A 7,084-nucleotide genomic window follows, 5' to 3' on the forward strand; every position below is an offset into this window, starting at 1 on the left:
AAAATCCAACCTCCAACCAGATGAAGCATTTTTCTTTCAAATTTTCCAGTAAGTGTTTTTAAAAAAAGGATAGAGCTCTAGTGGAATTTTTACAAATCAGCAATAGTCGTGGTTTCTCTATAACCAGCAGCAATTAACAATAAAGTAGCCATACTGTTCCTTCTTGCTTCAGCTTTTTTTCCCATTTTATGTCTTGCCTAGAGCAGGTCAAAGACAAAGACAAGGAGGCGGCGGCTTGGCCTGGCCTGGCCTGTCAGGGCGCTGGCGGCGGCGGTCCAGCACCATGTCCCTGCAGTGCGGGATGGAGGAGACGCCCCTCGCAGGTAGTTACCGCGCAGCGGATTCGTTCCCAAAGGACTTCATCTATGGTGTGGAGGAGGAGGAAGAGGAGGCGGCGGCAGCGGGCGGTGGGGTTGGGGCGGGGGCCGGCGGCGGCTGTGGCCCGGGGGGCGCTGACAGCTCCAAGCTCAGGATTCTGCTCATGGGGCTGCGGCGCAGCGGCAAGTCCTCCATCCAGAAGGTGGTGTTTCATAAGATGTCGACCAATGAGACCCTCTTTTTGGAGAGTACCAATAAGATTTATAAAGACGACATTTCCAATAGCTCCTTCGTGAATTTCCAGATTTGGGATTTTCCTGGGCAAATGGACTTTTTTGACCCAACCTTTGACTACGAGATGAACTTCAGGGGAACAGGAGCATTAATATATGTCATTGATGCACAGGATGACTACATGGAGGCTTTAACAAGACTTCACATTACTGTTTCTAAAGCCTACAAAGTTAACCCAGACATGAATTTTGAGGTTTTTATTCACAAAGTTGATGGTCTGTCTGATGATCACAAAATAGAAACACAGAGGGACATTCATCAGAGAGCCAATAATGACCTTGCAGATGCTGGGCTAGAAAAACTCCATCTTAGCTTTTATTTGACTAGTACCTATGACCACTCAATATTTGAAGCCTTTAGTAAGGTGGTGCAGAAACTCATTCCACAACTGCCGACCTTGGAAAACCTATTAAATATCTTTATATCAAATTCAGGTATTGAAAAAGCTTTTCTTTTTGATGTTGTCAGCAAAATCTACATTGCAAAAGACAGTTCCCCAGTGAATCTTAGACTTGCTGTGACATGACTGATGTTGTAATTGATGTGTCTTGTATATATGGGTTAAAAGAAGATGGAAGTGGAAGTGCTTATGACAAAGAATCTATGGCAATTATCAAGCTGAATAATACAACGGTCCTTTATTTAAAGGAGGTGACTGAATTTTTGGCACTGGTCTGCATTCTTAGGGAAGAGAGCATTGAACGAAAAGGTTTAATAGACTACAACTTCCACTGTTTCTGAAAAGCTATTCATGAGGTTTTTGAGGTGGGTGTGACTTCTCATAGGAGCTGTAGTCACCAGACCAGTGTTCCTAGCCTGAAAGCATTGGCACACAATGGCACGCCACGAAATGCCATCTAGTCTGAATTCCAGCACTGGGGCTTGATGCCAGCTTACTCTTCAGTCCAGGGTCAGATGCCACGTGCTGCAGGACATGGGAGTTGCTGCTTTGTTGGAATCTGGTGCCTGTCCCACTAGAGACGAGGGGTAGAGTTTCTCATTTGAATGAAAACCCCTTCAACCAGCGGTATACAACTGAAGTTACTATTTCTTTTTTAAAACATGGCAAAAAAGAATTCTAGACACCACAGAACTCAAGTGTGTCTTTCTCCTCTTTTGGGTCCTACTTTAAAAAGTTGGAATATTTTGGACCTGGAGATCACACCATTTATCCATCATACCAGGGAATGTTACCATCAGTTCCAGCTGAGAATAATAGAAAAACTGAATTTTTATATGCTTCCTTTAGACTTTTGTTTGAGTAGTCTGTAAAACCCTGCTATGCTTAAGTTCTAACACTGCCTCTCCAAGCTCAGTTTTGGACATTGCACCTCTAAGACCTTTGTAATGCACTCACTTGCTAACTCAAGGACGCATTGTCTGACTGCAGCAAGACATTCCTAGGATTGTTACTGAAGAAATGAGAGAAAATTTTGTGCTGCATCAGGTGGAGAGCAAGGCTCGACAGTGGTTGCACCCATTTTCTGGGAAGTATTGAGGAAAAAGACTTTGAAGCAGAAGAAAATTTTTACACCTGTGTTTTGAGTACCAGATGTATAAGTTTTTTCTCCTGTGTTTTATAAATGATCATTCTCAATGTAACAAAGGGATTTTAAATACTTTTTTCCCCACAGTTCTCTTCTAGGGGAGAAACTCATTATGTCACTGAAATATTTAATCCACTTTTCTTTAATCTTGATATCAACCTCCCCATACCTTTTATTCTAAGCTATCTAGATTCTTTAAGAATTGATGTTTGTTGATCACGAATGACTCTAAGGTACTGGGTGAACTCCACTGGGAGTCAGAGAGAGCATGCCGTGCCACATGTGTTGTTTAACATACCTTGTCTCCAGTATTCTGACACCAAGTGTCAACTGTGGTACTTTCTTCACCTAGGATATTAATTTGTAATTGTTTCTTTTTGTCAGTGGTTGATACCTTTCTATTGATTTAAATTTACACATTATTTTTACTTCAAATGCCCAGTAGTCATATGTCCCAAAGCCACTGGACCACTTGAGTACTTAAGTGCCACTGTTTAATGAAATATATATTTTCAAGTCTGTAAACCTAACAGTGTGACTTGGAGTGCTTCCTGCAGGTAATTCTGACTGTTGAGTATTTGCATGAACCATGGTGATATCCAGAAGAAAAATGCTTTTATATTTATAGATTTCATTGAACTTTATATAAAATGGGTATCAATAAATGTATTTACTCAAAAAAAAGGCAAAGACAATGCTCTAGGTGCTTCAGGGCTTTCCTGGTGCTCTAATACACTGCACTGTGTGTTCCCTCACATGGTTACATTGGATAAAGGAGTTTGTCAGTGATGAGTGTCAGAAGACTGTGATGACCTGCCTGAACACTGATGCTGATTACTATGTGAGGACTAACATGATTTCTACAGAAGTCTTTCCTTTTCCCCTTAATATGATATAAATTGTGTGAAATCACTCTCTGTTATTCACCCTGTAATGTAGTTTGTAGTGTATTAACTCTGATGTTCACTGTGAGGCCTCTGTACGTTACGATCACCCATTCTTGATATTTAACCTTAGAGTGCAAAATAAAGATGTTAAAAGAATCCAAAAAAGGCAGAAGCATTAGTGAGACAACTGAATTTCTATATCTGCCTTTGTCAGTTTGAAGCAACTGTGGGATTCTGTGAAGAGTGGCATTGTCTTTTGCAAATGAGCAAATGGAGGCCTAAGCACTAAAAACTAAAGAGAATATATAAAACCTGAGAGGTGACCCTTACATATAACAATGTTTGACATCATCTGAATGCCACATAAAATTCAAAAAATCTTCATCTGAGTGCAAAATAATTCATGTAGTATTAAGAAAAAAGTAGCTCATACTATATTTAAATTCACTGTACAGTGATTTTACTTTGTGGTAAAATTTTACATATATATCCAAAGGGAGAAAACTGTCAAATTATTGACACTGATTTTCATTAAGGTTTTCCATGATTTTAAGTATTAGTATTCAAAAATCTCCTTTTAAATATTGCATACATAATTGTTGTATTCATGACTGTATTTCCATATCAAAACATCTTTTTTCTGAAATAACTGTAATATTGGTGTGCAATTTACTAAATATTCTCCCTGTTGATACAGTCTTTTAATTTTATTGGGAGGAGTTTTGTAACTGCCCTCTCTCCTCTTTCTCCAGCCATTATTTATGGTAAAATTCAATGAAAACTATGGATGTTTTCTTATTAAGTTCTTTTTTGTAGAACCTCAGATTTCTTTAAGCTCTCCCATTCTTTACATTCTTAATTTCCTCCTGTCTTTCTTCTCTCCTCCACATTCAACTTGAATTTCATGTTTATCAAGGTACGCTCCCATTTACAGGGTTACTTTTTAAAAATTTTTCTTAATGCATTACAATTATAAATAAAACTATGTTCTATTTTGACATAATTAGACAAGCACAGAAAATAATTTTCTCCAATTCAAGCCCCAGATTCCCCCATTAGATTTTGTCCTCATTCCCCTGTTGCCTTTCCTCTATTCTATTGGTCTTTCTTTTTTATATTTATTGATATTTGTCCCTTATTATTTATTTATTTATTCATTCATTCATTCATTCATTCATTTATTCATTGGTTCTTTTTGTCTATGACAGTAAAATTCATTTTGATATAATTTTACAAGCATGGAATATATCCCATTCTAATTAGGACCCCACTCTGTGAATGTACCTGGTGATGGCATTTAGTGTGTAACTTTCATTTATATACATAGGAAAATTGCTAATTTCATTCCACTCTCTTTCCTTTTCCTATCCCCCTCCCTTCCACCCATTCCACATTGTCTAATCTACTGAAAATCCATTATTTCTCTTATGCCCTCGTTAATGTGGTTTAGCTTCCATATATCAGATGAAACATTCAACCTTTGGCTTTTGGAATTGGGTTATTTCACTTAGCATAATAGTCTACAGATCTGTCTATTTACTGTCAAATGCCATGAAGTAATTCTTTTTTTATGTCATTCTTTTTTATGTCAATGTAATATTCCAGGGTGTATCTACACCACATTTTCTTTATTCATTCATCTGTTGAAGGGTAACCCAGTCGGTCCCAAAGCTTAGCTATTGCAAAGTGAGATGCTTTAAACATTGACGTGGGCACATTATTTAGTATGCTGATTTCAACTACTTTGTGTACCGAGGAGTGGGATAACTTGGTCAAATGGTGGCTCCATTCTTAGTTTTTGGGGATATCCACACTGCTTTTCAGGGTGGTGCAACAATTTGTAGTTCCACCAGCCATGTATGAGTGAAACTTGTTCCCCGTGTGCTCACAAGCTAATGAACTTTAGTGTTACTTGTATTCTTGAAAATTGCCATTCTAAGTGATGCAAAATCTTAGTGTGGTTTTAATTTGTATTATTCTAATAGCAAGAGAGGTTAAACATTTTTTCACTTATTTGTTTCCCATTTGTATTTCCTCTTCTATAAAGTGTCTCTTCAATTCCTTTGCCAATTTATTGATTTTTTTAAAATTAAGTTTTGAATTATTTTTTGTCTTGGAAAATTAACACCCTATCTGAGGAGTAGATAGCAAAGGTTTTTTTCCCCACCGCATAGGCATTCTAACCATGCTCTTGATTGTGTCTTTTGCTATGAAGAAGCTTTTTAGTTTGATGTCATCATATTTATTGTCTTGAATTTTTTTTTTTTTTTTTTTTTTTTTTTGCGGTACTAGAGATTGAACCCAGGACCTTGTACTTACCAGGCAAGCACTCTACCAACTGAGCTATATCTCCAATCCTTGTCTTTTGATTTTAATTTTTGTGCTTTAAGTATTTTTTTGAAGAATCAGTTTCTGTACCAATATGTTGCATTGTTGGTCTAACAAAATTTTTCCAGTGTGTGCAGCATTGCTGATCCAGTATTAAGCCCTTGATCCACATTGAGTTGAGTTTTGTATAGGGTGAGAAATAGGGTTAGCTTTCAATATGTTACATATGGATTTCCAATTTTTCCAGCACCATTTGTTGAAGAGGCTATCTTTTCTCCAGTGAATATTTTTGATGCCTTTGTTTAGTATGAGATAACTATATTCTGTGGGTTTGTCTCTGTGCCTTCTATTCCACTCCATTCATCTTCTTGCCTCTTTTGGTGCCAATACCATGCTGTTGTGTTACTATAGCACTAGAGTATAAAGTTGGGTAACAAGATACCTCCTGCTTCACTTTTCTTGCTAAGGATTGCTTAATATTCTTGGCTTCTTATTTTTACAATTGAATTTTATGACTTTTTTTTTAATTTCCATGAAGAAGATCATTGGAATTTTGATGGAATTTTCACTGTGTCTGTGTAGTGCTTTTAGTATTAAGGACATTGTGGTTAATATTCTGCCTATCCAATAACATGAGAGGTTCTTCTGTCTTCTGAGGTCTTCCTCAATTTCTTTATTTAGTGTTGTTTTTTTTTTCCTTTTTTTTTTTCACTATAGAGGTCTTTCACTTCTTTTGATAGACCGATTCCCAAGTATTGTATTTATTTATATTTGAGGGGTTATTGTTAGTGGGTTAGTTGTCTTAATTTATCTTTCAACTGATTTTTCTTGGAGTATAGGTGTACAATTGGTTTATGAGTGTAAACTTTGAATCTTGCTAATTTTTTGATTTAATTTATGAGTTCTATAAGTTTTCTGGTGGAGTTTTGGGGTCTTATAAATCTAGGATCATGCTGCTAGCAAACAGGTATAGGTTTAGCACTTCTTTTCCTAACTGTGTTCCTTCAATTTCTTTCTTTTGCCTAATTGTTTTGAGTAGGTATTCTAGGACTATGATGAATAGATTGTAAAAGTGAGCATACCTTTCTTGTTCCTCTTTTTAGAGGTAATGGTTTCAGTTATTCTCTGTTTAGAATGTTGATTGTTGTGGGGTTGGTGTATATACTTCTACAATGTTGAGTTATGTTCCTTCTATCTCTACATTTTCTAGTGTTTTGATCACAAATGTATTATGCATTGCAGGCAGCAAATTGTTGGATTTTTCTTTTTAATCCAACCTGCAAGTCTATGTCTTTTGATTGATGAGTCCAGGCCATTAACATTCAGGGTTATTATTGAGATATGATTTGTATTACTGATCATTTGGATCATTTTCTTTGACACTACTTGGTTTCTCCTTTATTGGGCTGGTCCTTTTTGGTAGTTCCTCCTTTTGCTTATTATCATCATTGTTTTTCATCTCTTCCTCAAGGAATAATTTGTTCAGAATGTTCTGCAATGCTGGCTTCCTTTTTGTAAATTCTTTTAGTTTTTGTTTATCTTGGAAGGATTTTGTTTCATCATCAAATCTGAAGGTAAGTTTTGCTGAGTATTGGATTCTTGGTTAGCATCCGTTTTCTTTCAGGGCTTGAAAAATGTTGTTCCAGGTCCTTCTAGCTTTTAGGGTCTGGATTAAAATATCTGCTCATATCTGTATTGGTTTCCCTCTGA

The 7,084-nt window shown here is 36.7% G+C and overlaps 1 pseudogene; it reads left to right on the top strand.

The window, feature by feature from the left end:
- Positions 1 to 283: 283 nt before the first annotated feature.
- Positions 284 to 1,515, top strand: LOC124973225 (ras-related GTP-binding protein C-like; annotated as a pseudogene).
- Positions 1,516 to 7,084: the final 5,569 nt, after the last annotated feature.

This window comes from Sciurus carolinensis (assembly GCF_902686445.1).
Source record: "Sciurus carolinensis chromosome 14 unlocalized genomic scaffold, mSciCar1.2 scaffold_101_arrow_ctg1, whole genome shotgun sequence".
Classification (NCBI taxonomy): Eukaryota; Metazoa; Chordata; class Mammalia; order Rodentia; family Sciuridae; genus Sciurus; species Sciurus carolinensis.